Source organism: Eriocheir sinensis, chromosome 47, assembly GCF_024679095.1.
Source record: "Eriocheir sinensis breed Jianghai 21 chromosome 47, ASM2467909v1, whole genome shotgun sequence".
Taxonomy (NCBI): domain Eukaryota; kingdom Metazoa; phylum Arthropoda; class Malacostraca; order Decapoda; family Varunidae; genus Eriocheir; species Eriocheir sinensis.
The window spans coordinates 9816245-9835897 of record NC_066555.1 but is presented as its reverse complement, the minus strand read 5'-3'; positions in this window follow the sequence as shown (position 1 = coordinate 9835897).

Sequence of the window (19653 nt, the reverse complement as noted above, 5' to 3'; positions counted from 1 at the left end):
CTGCCTACACACTGGTGCTAAAAAACAATATTACTTAACTAAAAGGAGCAAGGTCAACAAACTATTGCATAAATATGTTATACGCACTCAGCCATGGTGGGCGTCACGTGACCACGGTTTGAAACACACCACCTAAATTATACCCATACAGTTGAAGGACCATCAACTTCAAATAAGTATATGCCACTTTACCACGGCACTGCCATGATTCACTATAGTAAGTTAACAGTAACCCACAACAACCTCTTACATGTGGGTTTCTGCTCTCATAACACAGTGTGAACTATTGAATGGTGGTGTAGTGGGCAGGCAAGCAAACCATCAAATACTCTCTCTCTCTCTCTCTCTCTCTCTCTCTCTCTCTCTCTCTCTCGTCTGAGAGAGAGAGAGAGAGAGAGAGAGAGAGAGAGAGAGAGAGAGAGAGAGTGCACACGTTCACACGTGAATGCTGATGGAGGAGCGGAACATCAAAGTCTCGACTCTAGATAATACGTCGCGTCTTCTCTCTGCTTTTATTATTTTATTATTTTGTAGTGATATCTTGGTTTAAGATGTGTTACATACACATGCTATATTTATTTTCATCTCTTAATTATGAACAAAGCCTCTCTTACAGTTCCTGAATAGCTGTGAACCTCTCCGCCACTTACACCCGAACACGACGAACAACGTTCATTCACAACAACACTTGAGTGTACTACTGCGACGTTGCCGGTTGGAGGGAAGGCTTACCACAGTGGGTACAGGAACTCATTTCCGCAACTGTGCAAGACGAAGGATGCAAAGAAGCAAATAATACGGAAGTGACGCATGTGGGATGTGGCAACGGAGGGTGTGAGTTAAGGGATCGTTTGGACGCGTCGAGCCGAGACACTACCCCTTCTCCTTCCCCGCTATCTCGCGTACTTCGTCACCATGCTTCGAAACTGGTTTGACGTGTTTGGACAGATGGCTATTATAGTGGACTCGCGAGTACTGTAACTTGAAAGAGGTGAACACTGTCGTAATAACATTCAAGTTTTAACTCTTGAGAAGGCAGCGGTAAGAACTATCAAGCCGAGGTGCGTAATGGGGGAGGTACTCTTTACCACACGCCGGCTTGAGGTGTGGGAGGCGCGCAGCCGCTCACGTCTCCCCGGCTGTTCCGTGCACCGGCCGTCCTCCCCACGCTTTGCCTATAATTATATGTGGAAGAACAGAGCCGGTCACCTAAATCAGTCGCAGATACATTGCAAGGTACTAAAATTAGGACGATGAAGATAAGGAGAAAAAAATAAGTGCCATTGGTTAGGCAAAGACATTCTCATTATAACAAGGCTGACATATTAATTTCTACAAATCACGTTTCACTTACGAGGTATTATAATGACCACGAATTATACTAATGAGGAAGGAGACTGCGGTGGTCAAGGTACTTCATCCACATGGATACACGAGGATATAAGGAAACTCCAGGAGGTCGGATTGCTTACACGCGGCAGTTCTTGATCCTATCCTTTACTGAATCACATACCTCCCCCCCAAAGTCAAGGCCGCATTACTGTCTCATTAAACATTCAACAGCACCCACAAAACATGATAACCTCCCTCACCTTCTTAACAGCCACGTGTCTACGCCTCGCTCATTTCCTCTCTGCTCTAGGCTCCCGGCAGGACACAATGCAGCGCTACACTTAACCAACGACACTTCGCGACGCACTAAGGCGGGAGAGATGAGTGGTGAGGGAGGGAGGGAGGGACAGAGGGAGGGATGGACAGGTGTTGCCCGTCCTCGCCAGCCAATGAGAAGCAAGGATGACACTGGCACGGTAGATCAGTACGAGTTGCCTCCTTCACCCCAACAAATACAAGATTAATTACTGTACTTTCTGCCTTAACAAACAAGATGGAGGGAGGCGTGATGGGCCACCTGTGCCAAGCCTAGAAAGGAGATTCCATCCTACATATGATTGGGTGGTTGTCACACGCTGCCACAACTTCCATTTTTTAACCTAAACACTAACAACCACTCTACTCGAGTGAATTTTTCAAACATAGGTAACTTTCAAGGATTAATAATATACAAGAAGCCAATACACGAACATCATAACACAACTACTTGGAGAGGTGGTAAGAAGTTGGTCGCGTCTGGTATCTTCCCGTGGGCCACGTTCTGCCACACGTAGGGCAACAAGCAGGTAACCATAAAATGTGCCACTTGGTTACTGTTCCCAATAATGGTTGAATGGTTTCCATATTTCTTTATTTAACTATGCGTTATAGGAATTTATCATTATGCACTATTTCACGATGCTATAATCTAAGTTCCTTTGGGGCCTGGGGGGGGGCTTCGTGGTGCAGTGGTTAGCACTTTCGGCTCACAACCGAGAGAGCCCGGGTTCGATTCCCGGGGGGAGTGGAAAAATTTGGGAGGCTTTTCCGATACCCTACGGCCCTGTTCACCCAGCAGTGAATGGGTACCAGGTATTAATCGGGGGTTGTGTCCCGTCTCCTGGGATCTGTCTCCGGCATATGACCACAGATGTTGCGCCGACTAAAACGAAACTTTCCAACTTTTTGGGGCCTGGGCAGTGTTTGTTACGCCTCTCAATTCGCTGGATTCCTCTCATGCTCCTGCGCCAAAACAGGCTGGGCCGACCCAGGACCTACCGAAGAAGCCTGGGACCGACCATCAGATCCCACCGAAGAAGAAGCCTACGCAATAGGCTGGCTGTAAAAAAAAAAAAAAAAACTGTCATTTCAACTACCTGATCTCGTCTCTCGACTTCTTAGTTTCACATGACACGCCAGTTGTTTGTTTGCATTTCTGCTTGTTTGGTTTGCACCAAGATACCTGAGACTGTACAATTAACATTTTTAAATAGAAAATTAAAATTAAAAATAAATTAACAGAGTACATGGAAGAACAAAGAAACTTTTTTTTACAGTAAAGGAAGCAGCTCAAGGGCAAACAAATAATTGAGAAAAAAAGCCCATTGATCACTGCCCTTATAAAAGAGTGTATAGACGAGTGGCCAAATGAGAGGTCAATTTCGGGTGGAGAGGAGATAATCTCCTCTTGAAAGAGGTCAAATCATAGGCAGGTGGAAATACGGACGAAGGAAGACTTCCAGATTCCAACAAGGGATGAAAGAATGAAAATACTGATTAACTCTTGCATAAGGGATTTGGACAGCATAGGGACTGGCCAGAGTAGAAAGTCGAGTGCAGCGGGGCAGCGGGAGGAGGGGAGGCAAGCAATTAGCAAGTTTTGAAGAGCAGTCCGCATGAAAATATCGATAGAAGATAGAGATGCAACATCGCGGCGGAATTTAAGATATAGAGGACTGTCAGTAAGACGAGGGAAGTTGAGACGAAAAGCTTTTGACCCCACACTGTCCAAGAAAAATGTGTGTGTGGAGCCCCCCCACACATGAGGTGCATATACTTTATACAGGGGGGGGGGGGCAAGGACCTTGTATATGGATAACGTCTGGAAGAGAGAAAAGAACTCAAGGAAGCCTCGAGGAAGCTGATTTAGTTAGAGATGAGATATGAGGTTTCCAGTTGAGATGTTTGTGGTAGAAGGTGACAGCCGAGTGTTGTCGAAGAATAGGGGATAGGTGTTTGGAAGATTGTGTCGAATTGACAGACAAAGAAATTGAGTTTTTGAGGCGTTGAAGGACACCAAGTTCTTCTTGCCTAAATTGGAAATGATAGTAAGGTCCCTCGTTAAGCGTTTAACAGCCATCAGCATAGTCATGAGTTTATACCACTTTTTAAATATCGTTGTCGTATGCAGGAGTAATTACATTACTACTTGAATTAATGAATTCAACTTATAAAAAGAACACGACGATATAACCAGATTATAGATATATTATGATAAAAGCGAGAATTTAGATTTATAAGAAAATGTTGCGGCTTCCGATGGAGAGGAGAATAGTGTGCTCATTACTGGCCCTGCTAACGTATGGCTGACCGTGATGTAGGACAAAGCTATATTAGGTGCAGCACAGGAAAGAAACATATGTAAACATGCTGTTTCATCATGTTACACGATAGACGCATTATTTTTCTTGTTGATGGAACGACGCAACACAGTGTATGAGCACAGGTTTGACATGTGTTTAAGCTTCAGTGCGTTCAGTTATTCTTAGCGTCATATTCTTTGGTGACATTTCCATTGTCAAATTCTTTGTCATTTACGGTGATATACGGTGACACATTTTCTTTTTTTACAACAAAGGAGGCAGCTCAAGGGCACAAAAAAAACAATAACAAAAAAAAAAAGCCCGCTAATCGCTGCTCCCATAAAAGAATCAGAAGAGGTGGCCAAAAGCAAGGTCAAATTCAGGAGGAGAGGTGTCCTGACACCCTCCTCTTGAAAGAGTTCAAGTCATAGGCAGAAGGAAATACAGATGAAGGAAGATTGTTCCAGAGTTTACCAGCGTGAGAGATGAAAGAGTGAAGATGCTGGTTGGCTCTTGCATAAGAGGTTTGGACAGTATAGGGATGAGCATGAGTAGAATGTCGTGTGCAGCAGGGCCGCATGAGGGGGGGAGGCATGCAGTTAACAAATTCAGAAGAGCAGTCAGCGTGGAAATATCGATAGAAGATAGAGAGGCAACATCGCGGCGGAATTTAAGAGGTAGAAGACTATCAGTAGGAGGAGGAGAGCTGATGAGACGAAGAGCCTTAGACTCCACTCTGTCCAGAAGAGCTGTGTGGGTGGAGCCCCCCCACACGTGAGATGCATACTCCATACGAGGGCGGACAAGGCCCCTGTATATGAATAGCAACTGCGCGGGGGAGAAGAACTGGCGGAGACGATACAGAACGCCCAACCTCGAGGAAGCTGATTTAGCGAGAGAGGAGATATGAAGTTTCCAGTTGAGATTTTGAGTAAAGGATAGACCGAGGATGTTTAGTGTTGAAGAAGGTGACAGCTGAGTGTTGTCGAAGAATAGGGGATAGGTGTTTGGAAGATTGTGTCGAGTTGATAGGTGGAGAAATTGAGTTTTTGAGGCATTGAAGGACACAAGGTTCCTTCTGCCCCAGTCGGAAATGATAGCAAGGTCTGAGGTTAAGCGTTCTGCAGCCTCCAGTCTGGAGTTGTGTACTTCCTGTTTTGATGGTCTTCTATTGAAGAAAGTTGAATAATGCAGAGTGGAGTCGTCGGCATACGAGTGGACAGGACAGTTTGTTATGGGAAGAAGATCATTGATGAATAACAGGAAGAGAGTGGGTGATAGGACAGAGCCCTGTGGAACGCCACTGTTGATAGGTTTAGGGGAAGAGCAGTGACCGTCTACCACCGCAGAGATAGAACGGCCGGAAAGGAAACTGGAGATAAAGGAACAGAGAGAGTGATAGAATCCGAAAGAGGGCAGTTTAGAAAGTAAAGACTGGTGCCAGACTCTATCGAAGGCTTTCGATATGTCTAGCGCAACAGAGAAAGTTTCACCGAAACTGCTAAGAGAGGATGACCAAGAGTCAGTTATGAGAGCAAGAAGATCGCCAGTAGAACGCCCCTTGCGGAATCCATACTGGCGATCAGATAGAAGATTAGAAGTGGAAAGGTGCTTTTGAATCTTCCGGTTAAGGATTGATTCAAAAGCTTTAGATAGACATGAAAATAAAGCTATTGGGCGGTAGTTTGAGGGATTGGAGCGGTCACCCTTCTTAGGCACAGGCTGTACAAAGGCATACTTCCAGCAGGAAGGAAAGATAGATGTTGATAGGCAGAGACGAAAGAGTTTGACCAGGCAGGGTGTCAGCACAGAAGCACAGTTTTTAAGGACAATAGGAGGCACTCCATCAGGTCCATAAGCCTTCTGAGAGTTGAGGCCAGAGAGGGCATAGAAAACATCATTAGGAAGAATCTTAATAACAGGCATAAAGGAGTCAGAGGGGGGATGAGTAGGAGGAATATGCCCAGAATCGTCCAAGGTGGAGTTCTTACAGAAAGTTTGAGCGAAGAGTTCAGCCTTAGACGCCATCATTTTCGGTGTCATGACATATTATATATTCGAGCAAATTTTATCCATTAGTGTGGTCTATTGTTTGATAACAGTTGTTCCTTCTTCATTGCTATGTTCTTTGCCTTCATCTTCAAAGATTTAAGCTGTAACATGTTGTACGGCGAAGTCTACGTGTTAAAACACCTTTGTCAATAATTGGGAGTCGTTAAGTAATGTAGACGTTGCTGGCTCAGCCCGTAGATTTTATCGCGTCACTGCCCAGGTAAGACTCCGCCTATAACACACAGCTTGCATTGTAGACGTTGGAAAGCTTGTGGCAGTCTCGAGGAAATCTTACTGGAAAAACGTTCTGCTAATCAGTCTGATGGTGCTAAATGTGACTAAAGACTTCCAGAGACTTTCTGAACTTTTTTTTTTTTTTTTTTTTGTACAGCAGAATTTGTTGCTTAGGCTGCAGAGCTGTTGGAAACTTTGTCTGGTGAACTGCAATATTATTTGACAAACATTTTGGCAGGTCCTGATAATACGATTGAAAAAGATGCGATTGCATGTACAAAATGTAGTAATGTCAATAACTGACACACACACACACACACACACACAAAGAGGACAACAAGGCCAAACTAACATCAATACTATAGCTCCTCCTCCTCCTCCTCCTACTGCTACTACTACTACTACTAATACTACTACTACTACTATTGCTACTACTACTGCTACTATTACTACTGGGACTAAGACTTCTACTACAAATAATAACAAAACGGAAAAAAATCGTAGTCACTTCGTCCACACTCTGGCCATCCTCCACAGGGCACAACAAATCCATCTCCTGCGCCGCACTCTTAACGCCGCCCTGATACACACGGAGGAGGCCAGAAAATCCGTCTCAGTCTTCCATAACACAATTAGGACACCAAGGAGGGGGGAGGGGGGTAGCAAGAGAGAGAGAGCGTGGAGAAAAAGGGAAGAAAATTAAATATAATTAGGTTAGCGGGAAGTTTGCTCAACCAAGAGGCGTATCCGCAAGAAGGTTATTTCGTTGTATATAATGGGAGTGAATGGACCAAGAGGGAGAGAGCGAGCGAGCGAGAGAGAGAGAGAGAGAGAGAGAGAGAATGTGGGAGGAGAGAAAAAAATGAAGGATCAGGTAAAGAAGATGGAGGAGGAGAGAGGAACTTGCGGTGTTTTCATGTTATCAAGATTAGGGGGGGTCGGTAATATGTTTTCTTCTTTCCCCTGGCTCCCCCCCTGACCCCTGCTCCCCCTCTGCGTTGGGAGGAAGGGAAAGAAGACACCTCGTCCACAGCTTTCCTGGAATAGGTCCGGACGGTCAATCTAATCACCAATCAGTGTACTCTTCTGATAACTGATACTCGAGGCCACGTAAGGATCACAGAGCCTAGACATTATTCTTTTACCGAACAAAACGTGACTACCACAGCTATGAGAAAGACACTGTCTCAGCTTATAAAACGACAATTTCACTGTTAACCCCTTGAGTGCGGATTTCATACAAGAAGACCTTATCAGACTACAGGAATGGAACAGAAAATGACTGCTACAATTCAATGAAGAGAAACGTAAAGTCCTGCACCTTGGGAGGGGATATCCAGCATACCAATACCACATGGGAAACACTCCACTATCCACCACAAAGACAGAGAAAGACATGGAAGTATACGTTACCAGGCTACCAGTGAAAAACCAAATCCGTGCCAATCGCAGCGGACGGGTTAAGAGCTAAAAAAATGACACAGCTTAGGTCATTATCATCAGTAAGAAAACGTATCTATCAGAGCTAAAAATAAAGCGACGCTACCACCACTATTTGGGCTCAGAAATCGAGATCCACAACTAAGAAATCGACACACAGCTAACAAAACTTCAATATCGGTCAGAAAACGTATATATCATAGCTAAGAGAACGACAATATCACCAATGCAGAATGAACACTATCATATTGGAAGAAAACGATATCTAGAGCAATGAAAACGATACTGTCAAAGTCGTGTATGAAAAACGATACACAGCTACAAAGGTCGTGGTCATCGCCGCTGGTATTGCTAATGTTGTCGGTGCTGCATATTTTCATCCTCACCATTCCCACCTTCCTGTTATAGACCAATGGAGACAGGCTGGACACAGACCTTCTATATTTGGTCTCTCCTTTTACCTCACAAATCCATAACGTCACTATTGATCCTGTGGCTTATTTTTACTAGTTTTCACTGGATGCAAACGTGTGGATTGGTTTATCTCAGCTTGGACGCCGATTTAAATGAAAACCAGACCCCCAGACACATACTAAATTATTTGTCTGCTTATTGGTTATTCTAACACTGGAGTTCAATATAACAGTTCAGTAATATTCATCTTCATAAGAAATCAAGTTATCATCACCACCGCCACCTATTGAAATTTTTAAGTAAAGTCTGCAACGTATAGTTTCGTTTTCTTCCAAACCTCCAACAAGAGATAAATAAAAGATACTGGATTAAACAAAAAATAAGGGTGGTGACGGACAAATGAGACCGGTAAAAGAAGTTAGGGTGTAATGAAGGCTATGGAGCGAAAGGGAAAAGGAAAAAATATATAGTGACCACGGGAGGAGAGATAATTGTATAAGGCGGAGGTGTGTGGAAGGGGAAACCTCATTAGTAAAGGTACATTACGTAACGGGAACTCCTGGACATTCTTGCCTCTACAGCCTTCCTCTCCTTGGACATCCACTGTGGAGAAACACCGACAGAGAGCACGGCGACCTGGCCATTGGATATCACCAGAGCCAAATAGATTAGGAGAGTTTGCCCAACCTCTTGTTTTTTTTTTTTTTTTAATTTCTCGGAGTAGCGCCTAGCGGGGTTTTTTGTTGCTGTTTTTTTTCCCCCTTGAGCTGACTCCTGTGTTGTAAAAAAAAAAAAAATTCATAGGCGTCTTACCAAAAGACCAGCGCGAAATGAGAAGTGAGGCTGATACAAGTGTTTTTTTGTTTGTTTGTTAGTTTGTGTGTGTGTGCTCTGGGTACTTCGTCTTCGAGATCTCGATGATACCTAGAGCACAAAAAACATCATTGTATTAGCATAAAGATGAATTTCCCGCGGCTTTTAGTAACATCATGGTGCCAGTGATGAAGTTGGCCAGACCCTCTATGGCAGCGTACATCAAAGCTCTTATTAGGGATCTCAAGCTTTGTGAATTAACCTTAAGGAGAGGCTTCATAACGCCTTAGGTTAACCCAGACATCACACATCACACACATGAAAACGCCGCCCAACGAGAGTTACGTAAAACAAGAAAAGAATGAATAATAAAAAGTCGTAACTACATCAACTCTCGGAACACGTTTTCTTTTCCTAATATTAAAATGAATCACAGGGCAGACGCGGGGGAATTGAGTTAGCATTTTCGCCTTTTTTTTCTTACATTTTTCTTTTAGTTTCGACACAGTAGTTTTGGATTAGCGCTCATTATTTTTCTTTAGCCTCGATTAAGGAGCGGCGCGGCGGAAAGAGAAAGGACCGGGGCGCAAAGGAGAGACGCGAGGTTTGGCTTAGTGTAAATTTTCTTCTCTCGTCTCACGGAGCGACGCGGTGAAGCAACGACTGGAGGACAAACAGAAGCCGTGAGTGAGTTTGGCGAACCATTTCTTTACGTTCAAACTTCATAAACATCGCGGCGGAGGACGAGCTGAAGGAAAAAACACGTAAATTTTGGATTACCGTGTGTTTTTCTCGTATTTTTCTCTCTTATCAAAGGAAAAACAAGGCAAAGAAAGGATTCACGTAAAGAGGCACAGCGGAAGATAAAAGGAACTGACTGGCAAGGTAAAAGAAGACGTTATTTTTTTCATCAGTGACTTTTCTCTTCGCGTCGTTAGGAACAAAGCGCTGGAGAAAAAAACTGAGGGGCAAAGAAAATATGCGAGAGACGGACTATTCAGGTTAAGAAGCAGCGAAGTGTAGACAGGACTGAATGGGTAAAGGAAAACATAATAGACATCATATTAAAAAGTAGTACGTTGAAATAAAAAGAACTATAGAACAATAAAAGACGTGAGAAGAGAACATTCACGTTAAGAAGCCATGAAGTGTAGACGGGACTGAATGGATAAAAGGAAAACATAATAGACATCATATTGAGAAGCGGTACGTTGAAAAAAAAGAAATTACAGTGGAATAAGAGACGTGAGAAGCGAACATTAAGGTTAAGAAGCAACTAAGTGAAGACAGAACTGATTGGATAAACGTGAAACATTACAGAGATCGTATGAGGAAGGAGTAAGTTGATAAAAAAAAAAAAACATTAGCGCAATAAAAAAGAGATTTAAGAGAACATTCAGGTTAAGCCTTATGTTTGTTCGGGTAAGTTTTTTTTTTTCTGCACGATAGTTTTGGATTACCTTTTAACGAGCAATGCGGCGAAGAAAAAGAAGTTGAGAGGGGATAAAAACAACAAGCCATTAGGGGTAAGAATTCACGTCGATGATTGCGTAGTCCCGCCGTTGAAGTGTGAGGCGGAGCTCTACCTGGGCGAGCGATTGGTGGGCGGCGGCGTTCAATTAGTTGATTGGCCGGGACTCAGGTGCTGCTTAGTAAGGATTGAGGCTTCGTCGACGCCTGAAAAGTTGGGCAATCTCCTCTGTATCTCATGCGGCGCCGCTTAATTTATGTTAATGCCCGGATAAGAGACCATCGGGGGAAGATTTAGTGGAGCATCGACCGGTATTAGTGCTTGTGAGCCGTGCCCTCCCTTTGATCCACGGCTCCTTTCTCGCCACCATAGACCCGCTCGTGTGTGTGTGTGTGTGTGTGTGTGTGTGTGTGTGTGTGTGTGTGTGTGTGTGTGTGTGTGTGTGTGTGTGTGTGGGCGCGCGCGCGTAGGCAGAAAGAAAGAAATGGATAGATATTTTGACATACAAACAATACATAGTAGATAGGCAAATCTATATAAAGATAGATACACATATATGTAGAGACAGATAAATAAAAATGCAGGAGAAGGAAGGAAGGGGAAAAAAGAAAAAAACAAGAAAAGATAACAAAATCAGCACCAATATTGTAAGTAAGCATATAATTAGACATAATAGTCGCGGCGGTCATGTCCAAGGTGTGCATTATCGTGCTCAGGCAGCCAGTTGGTCTACAGCGTGTACGATTACGTGCATAATAAACGGCAGACTACACAGGACACTTTCGTCAGTATCAGTTATAACAAGCAGGCAGCAGTGAGGAATACCTTCAATTATACGAGTATAGTTGATTTTGAGTTTCAGATTATTAATACTGTCACACACAGCTGTGTTGTTGATTTATAGATCGCTGATTGTAATTACTAAACAGCCCTGGCGCTGCCCTCCGCCAAGAAGTAAGCTTTAAAATAATAATAATAATAATAACAACAACATCAAGAGCAAAAACAATATAATAATAATAATAATAATAATAATAATAATAATAATAATAATAATAATAATAATAATAATAATAATAATAATAATAATAATAATAATAATAATAATAATAATAATAATAATAATAATAATAATAATAATAATAATAATAATAATAATAATAATAATAATAATAATAATAATAATAATAATAATAATAATAATAATAATAATAATAATAATAATAATAATAATAATAATAAAAATATAAATAACAGCAAGTAGTAGAAAGTTATTATAATTTTAATTTTTATTATTATTATTATTATTATTATTATTATTATTATGATGATGATGATGATGATGTATTTTTTAAGCCTACCACTTTTCTCGGCGGAGGGCAGCGCCAGGGCTAGTTAATAATTATTACCATCGGAGACCACGTGACCCATGAATGAGGCAAGTCTATTGATTCTTGGAGGGGCTTAGAATGGGAAGGGCAGTTACGTGGAGGCTTGCCCATGTTGAACGTCTGAGGTGGAGTCGGCGGGTGAGTGAAGCAATGCGCCTCCTGGCGTATGCTCTCCGTTAGGTAGATCTAATAAAAAAAAACGAAACAGCTGTCTGGCATAGAATTAACAACCTGAAACTCAGAATCGACTGTAATTGACGGTGTTCGTCACTGCTGCCTGCATGTTATTGATACTGCTTCCTATGTGAGGACTGGCATACATTATCCACGTAATCGAACATGGTGTGCACCGGCAGGTTGCCAGAGGACGACAACGCATACCTCAGACTCGGGCGCCGCGACTATAACTTTTTTAACACACATAACCCTAAAGATGGATCGACAGACATACACACAGAAAGATATGTGCATTTGTACCTCGGCGGGCAGAGTGGCACCAGCAGCACTGTATACGGGCCACCAGCGCCGCGTCGGTGCGGTGCTAATGATGGCCCCGAGATTATTAGTATTTTGATGTCGCCACTTACGCCCTCAATTAGGGGCATCAAAGCGGCGTTTTCATTTCGCGCCTCTCCAACCGTACACACGCGTAAATGACGTCGAAAAGCGAATCTACGCTATAAATGACCTCTGAATAGTTGCACTCAGCAAAAATGCGCAATTGGAAAATATCTAATAATGTCTAATTATTGCTAATACTCTCACACAGATTTCATGGAGATGAAAATCGAAATATATATATATATATATATATATATATATATATATATATATATATATATATATATATATAGAGAGAGAGAGAGAGAGAGAGAGAAGGGAGGGTGTCATTCATCTAAAGTCTGATCTCATGTTGGACTCGAGATCGTCAGCCGGTACCCACAAGGACAGCTTGGGGCTCGTTAGCCGATCTCTGGGTACAGCTGCGGCCTCACACAACACAAACCTCTAACCATCTTCATCAAGGGGGAACATAAACCGCTCTTTGTTAGCGAAAACTCTTTTTCGGCCTCAATAATGCGTGACCCTCAACTTGTCGGGTGACAGGGGTGTGTGCGTGCGTGTGTGTATATTTTTTTCATTTCTTAACAGAAACGCAGCCAAGCATTTTCAATGTTTTCATGATCTTTCCCAGAAACCTTCAACGACTCTTCCTTCTGCTATTGATCGTCAATGTTCCGTATCATCGAACATTTAGTATGGCAGTGGCGCAGCAAGAAGAGTTTGCCACCCTCGCTCTAGTGAGTCGTGTGTGTGTGTGTGTGTGTGTGTGTGTGTGTGTGTGTGTGTGTGTTCGTGCGCGCGCGCGAGCTAGGGAAGGAGAGGAAAACAGAGGGAGAGAGAGAAATTGAGGGAGAGGAGGGACCGGTTGCTCGAAGGAGGTGAGAAAGAGGGACAGGAAGGAGGAGGGAGAGGGAGGGAGAGGCGCACGGAGACGCTCCTTCATCACTCAAAGTAACGACCCACTCCGCGAGACGCACACGCGAGAATCACACGGGATATTTATTCGACGACTGTGCCTAACGACTCCCAAGGTGACCTTCTCCGACAGCCTCATATCGCCCTTGCCAGACAACCTTCCCCTGACCACAAACATTTGGCGAACACCTACCCCACCTCGACGACCCAAACTGATGACCTACCTCCTACTCGTCCCTCCACAAGCTTTTCTGGACAAAATAAAATACAAAAAGATTCCGCACCACGCTGCTGCTATAAAAGGTGAGAGGATGCCGAAAAATAAAATTCGAATTTAGTTTGGATTGTTTTGATGCTTCCGCCCTGAAATAGTTAAGTCGCAGAAAAGAGAGAATATAGAAGGATGGCTGTTTCAGAGTTTTGCACGAGAGAGGCACGGGATACCACAGCTACTAGTTAAACCTTGCCTTAGGAAGGTGAACATGGAGAAGAATTTGATTATAAAGTCTTCAGCACCGAAACCACAAAAAGCTAAGGGTATGAAAGTTCAGAAGAGCATTTAGTATGAAAATAACGGCAATGGGTAGCAAGGAAAGCATCACTGCTGCGGACCGAAGGAGGCTGAAGACAATCAGAATTATAGCCACAACACTTCTAGAAACACAGCAACGCCTCTCACCTTCACCCGGATAACCACGGCCATTTGCACGCCCTTAATCAAACAGAGAGATAAGGAAGTTTCTACGGAGACGGTGAACGGGAAAGACATACTAAAGGGACAATATGTCGCGTCCATCTGTGGTCCCATTAGTGTAAACGAGAGATAAACGAGAAGTGGAGGAGGAGGAGGAGGAGGAGGAGGAGGTGGAGGAGGAGGAGGAGGAAAAGCAGAGGAAGGAGAACGAGGAGGATAAGAGAAAGGGAAGAAAGTGGAGGCCCGTAAAAACAGCGATAAACGATAATTGAATAGAAAAGTAAGTATGAAAGAACAATATGGAGAGGTGAAAGAGGAAGAGGAGGAAGCGGAAGCCGGTGAAAAAGAACAATCAACAATAAACAACCCAAAGCGAAATCAATAGTGAAGTAAAACATGAACAAAAGAGGAGGGGGGGAGAAGAATGAGGAGGAACATAAACTCAAAAATAATAAAAAGCGATACATGATGAACGCGTTGATAACGATTAATAATATACCGAGAAAAATGTGATAAAAGGCGAATGAAGACAAAGAAGGAAGATAAAATGGCGGGAGGAAAATGAAGTAAATAAAAAATAACCGCGGGTGAATGTAAAGAGCAGCAAAAGAAAGAGAAAAAAATAGAAAAAAAATTGTTGGATCCTAAGAAAAATATGAAAAGAGAAGAATGAAAAGAAGGAAGCGAGATAAAATGGTCAGTGGTAAAAAAAAGTAAATAAAAAAATAACCGCGCGTGATTGTAAAGAACAGCAAAAGAAAGAGTTAGAAAAAGAAGAAAAAAAATTGTCGGATTCTAAGAAAAATATGAAAAGAGAAAAATGAAAAGAAGGAAGCGAGAGAGAAAAAAAGGTCGGTGGGAAAAAAAAAGTAAAGGAAACAAACAAACACGCGCGTGATAGTAAAGAACAGCAAAGGACCAGGCATATGCAATAAAAGAAAGATATATAGGAAAAAACTGCGGGGAAGGGAATAAACGACGAAACAAAGCGCCGTCCCTCACTGGGATGTCCGAATCGAGTGCCACCGCCTATGAGGAAAGCTAATTGAGTTTTTTTTTCTTCACTTGGCGTGTGCGGGAAAGGAAAAAAGATGCAAAATAAAAAGCAAAAAGGAAAAAAAGTCAGTTGAGCAAAATTCGGGAAACAAATTGGAAATGTCGAGTCATCATCAGAGGTTTTTTTTCTCATTTCTTATTTTCTTTTAGTTCTTTTGAGGCAGAGACTGATAGACTAATATGGACGTCGACACACACACACACACACACACACACACACACACACACACACACATTATAATTCCTAACAAATCCGTTCTTTTTTTCTGCAGTGACTTCCAGCTTATTTAATTTTTGGAACAGACTAGAAATAATGTTCTTGGTTTAATTTCTCTCTCTCTCTCTCTCTCTCTCTCTCTCTCTCTCTCTCTTCATGCACAATAACGGTAGACGGGAATTTTAACAACCAATACCAAGGCGGAAATCCATTATCAGTTCAAAAAAAAGTGTGTGTGTGTGTGTGTGTGTGTGTGTGTGTGTGTGTGTGTGTGTGTGTGTGTGTGTGTGTGTGTGTGTGTGTGTGTGTGTGGTGGCAGGAAACTTTAAAGAGAAGCTGGACAAGAGGAGTAAAGGAAAGGCAGCAGGGAAAGAGAGAGGAAGGAAGGGAGAGAGGAAGGATGGAAAGGAGGAAGGCAAGCAGGCACCCCCCAACCCCTCTTTTGGCAGTACTTGGACGTTCACAGATGTTTGAAATCACCAGAAACAACAGCTTGGCACGGAAGGACGGGAGGAGGAGAAGTGGGTGGGAAAGGAGGGCTGGGTTGGATACGGGAGGGAGGGTGAGAGGAGGGAGAGAATGGGCTGGATGGGGTGGAGAAGAGACGGGGAGGAGTGACACAGAGGGGAAAGACACGGAAGAGGATGGGAGAGTGAACGACAGCTGCTGGGAGAGATAGCTGTTCAGGGAGACGAGATTTGTTGCTCTTTAGGATAAGGAGTTAGCAAACAAGTTGCGTTATTGCTTTGGTTCATTTTCTTGGTGTCGTTAATATAGCAAAGTGAAAAAAGTAGAAGTACCAAATATACAAAACAGCTGAAGAGAGTGAAATAAAGGGAAGAGAGAGAGAGAGAGACTAACATCTCATACTATCTACAGTTTGCCGGGAACAGCTTACTCGGCTAAATATCACAACATTATAATTGCGTCTGACAAGTCCTCGGGCCCCCGGCAGCACTAATATCAACGCTCCGGACCAGACGCGGACGCTGCCGGACGACTGAACACGCTCTGATTAAGCTGACTACTCGTATCTACTGCTGTAAAGTTTAACGTTCACTTCGGTGCTTAATTTTGGGACGAACTATCTCATCCCCTGCAGGTTTGATGCGCCATTTCGTCCGCAGATGCAAAATTCCTAAAATAAAAACTAATGTCCATAAAAAATGTACTAAAAACGATTCAAAAACCTGCAATTATCTCACACATAAGCCATGCAGTTTTACCATGATTTGATTCCATTGAAAGAGGCGATTGGATTCTTTTTTATTTCGGCATCAATGTATTCACTATTAAACAAACTCTCAACGGTAAAAATGAAAAGCTGCAGTAGTGAGTCATTTATCGGGTCTTACTTCTATTTGATGGGCCAAATAGCAAACACGGGAGAATTTTCATCAGTATCAAGACACATATAAAAGAAAATAAGTCAAAACATACAGTAACATATTCCTCAAAGTACCCGAGGAATATTCCAACGGCAAGAACAGCGTTAGGTCAGCTCAGAGGCAGAAGAGGAGGAGGAGGAGGAAGAGGAAGAAGGGGAGGAGAGAAGAGGAGGTGGAACGACTTGGGAGTAACTTTGGAATGGAGTATTCATTTTTCTTCCACCATCCCGTAATGAATCAAGTCGTCGGAGGGGGAGGAGGAGGAGGAGAAGCGGGAAGAGATGGCGGAAGAGGAATGGGCAGGGGTCAGATGGGAATAGGGAGAAGGCAGGGAAAGGGACGAGTGGAAGTGAAAGGGTTCGAGAGAGGAGGAAGATGAGGAGTGAGACAGAGTGAGAGAGGAGGGAGGGAAGTGGAAAAGTGCGATGAGTGGAGGGAAGTGAGTGGAAGTGGATTGGGTGTGAAAGAGGAGGAAAATGTGGATGTGAGAAACGTACTGAGAGGGGAAAGAGAGGTAGGAAGGCGAGAAGAAGAGGAGGAGGAAACGAGTGGAAGTGGAAGAGTGCAAGAGAGAAGAGGAGGAAGATGGGGAATGAGGAACAGAGTGAGAAAGGAGGAAGAGAAGTAGAAAGGCGAGAGGAGGAGAGAGGGGAAGCAAGAGGAAGTGGAAGGATGCGAGAGTGTAGGAGGAAGATGGAGTAGGAGGAGCACATGATGAGAGGAGGAAAGGAAGAGGGGATTAGTCTGGGGGGGAGAGGAGGAAGCAGGGGAAGTGAAAAGGGGAGACAGGAGAAGATTAGGCGGGGGGAAGGGGGGAGGAGGAAGCAAGGGAAGTGGGTAGGGAAGAGGAGATCACGCTTGGGAGGAGAGGAGGAAGCAAGAGAGGTGGGGAGGGGAGAGGAGGATGAAAGGAAATTGGAAAGGGGAAAGAAGAGGAGATGTGAGTAACGGAATGAAAAGAGGAAGAGAAGTGGAGAGGGGAGAGAAGAGGAGACTGGTTTGAAGGAAGAGGAGGAAGGGAAGGGGAAAGGGAAGGGGAGAGAAGATGTGAGTAACTGAATGAGAGGAGGAAGAGAAGTGGAAAGGGGAGGGGAGAGAAGAGGGATGAGGCTGGGGAAGAGGAGGAAAGAAGGAGAGGGGAAAGAAGAGAGTGAAAGAGATGTGAGGAACGGAATGAGAGGAGAAATGGAAGTGGAAAGGGGAGGGAAGAGAGAGAAGGGATTAGACACAGGGGGAAAAAGGAAGCAAGGGAGAGGAAAGGGGAGAGATGAGATGTGAGACACGGAAAGAAAGGAGAAAGGGAAATGGAAAGGGGCAGCGCATAAGATATTAGTCGGATGTGTGTGTGTGGGGGGGGGCGGGGGAGGAGGGGGAGGCAACACCCATACCACTCCTGTCCCTTATATTATAGAGCGGCGGGAGTTGTCAGGTGACCAGAAGCTCATTAAAGTGTCATTGAAGTTTTGCGACTCCATAATTTGTCCTTCATCCTCCTGATACGCACTTTGGGAAGACGTAAACACAATTCAAACTTCCCGACTAAAAGGAGAAAGAATCATCGCTCCGGAATATGAATGAGTCAAGAGGCGACTTTTTGGACTTAGAACATGCCGGATGAGACGGGCCTAGGGGGACGGAAGCTCACTCTTGCTGTCTCTCCTTTCCTCCTCCTGCCTGTTACCTCTTTTCCTCTCTCCTCCTCCTCCTCCTCTTTCTCTCCCCCTTCTCCTCCTTCTTTTTCTTGTTCTTGTTCTTGTTCCTTCACTTCTTCTTCTTCTTTTTTTCTTCTTATTCTTTTTATTGTTATTGTTATTGTTATTATTATTATTATTATTATTATTATTATTATTATTATTATTATTATTATTATTATTATTATTATTATTATCCTTCTTTGTGTTCGTCGTCTTTTTTTCGTCTTCTCCTAATCATATCCTCTTCCTCTCCTCTCCCTCTCCCTCTCCTCTCCTCTCCTCTCCTCTCCTTTCCTCCCCTCTCCTTTCTTCTCAAATTCATACTCCCCTTCCCCCTCTCTACTTACCTCATTACAAGTCAGTCGGTCAATGGGTTCACCTCTGTTTCTTTAGCCGTCTTATGAGCCTTTAAGAGAGCTAAGACTACCATGGAATAGCTGGGAACTGGACCGCTCACTACTGTTAATTTGACACCAATTCATATAAAAACACGTAACTTTAGAGGTGAGCGGTCACTTTCCCTCCGTTACATTTGTTATTGCCTCGAGTTTTTTACCGGAATTTACTGACTAGCTTGGCACACATGGAAACAGATCGCTGATGTTACCACTGTTACCCCACCTCAATGTGCCTCCGGAGACTCGTTCAGAGGCCGGGAGGGTTGGTCCGCTGATTGCTTTCTTTTTTTCTCCAGCCCCAGCTACTCCTTGCCACCAGGCGAACTCTAATAAATGCACAGGTAAAAAAAAAGCTAATAATAGAACTGAACCTTTTAACCACTTACCCGCTCGAGTGTTTGTGAAAAGTAAGGGATGATATTTTGTTTTTTTTAAAGGACAGATTCAACGATAAGGAACCAGGACGGAATTTTCCTTTCCGTGTGTGTCTGTCTGTGTGTGTGTGTGTGTGGGTGGGTGGGTGTGGGTGTGGGTGTGTGTGTGTGGATGGGTGTGGGTGTGCGTGTGTGCGGGGGTGTGGGGGGGGGTGGGTGTGGGTGTGTGTGTGTGTGTGTGTGTGTGTGTGTGTGTGTGTGTGTGTGTGTGTGTGTGTGTGTGTGTGTGTGTGTGTTTTAAATAGAAAAGTGAAAAAGACTTCCGGACAGATAGACAGAGAGAGAGAGAGAGAGAGAGAGAGAGAGAGAGAGAGAGAGAGAGAGATAAACATATATGTTTAAAAACACTATTGACTGGATATATAAAGTGAGAGAGAGAGAGAGAGAGAGAGAGAGAGAGACAGCAAGGTAGACCGACAGAAAGACAGACAACCTGACAAGGAACAGACATACAGAGAGGGTGGAAGGCAGTCAGGCAGTTGTCCTCTCCAATCAGTAGCTGGCAGGTGCGCTGAGTGACAGGTG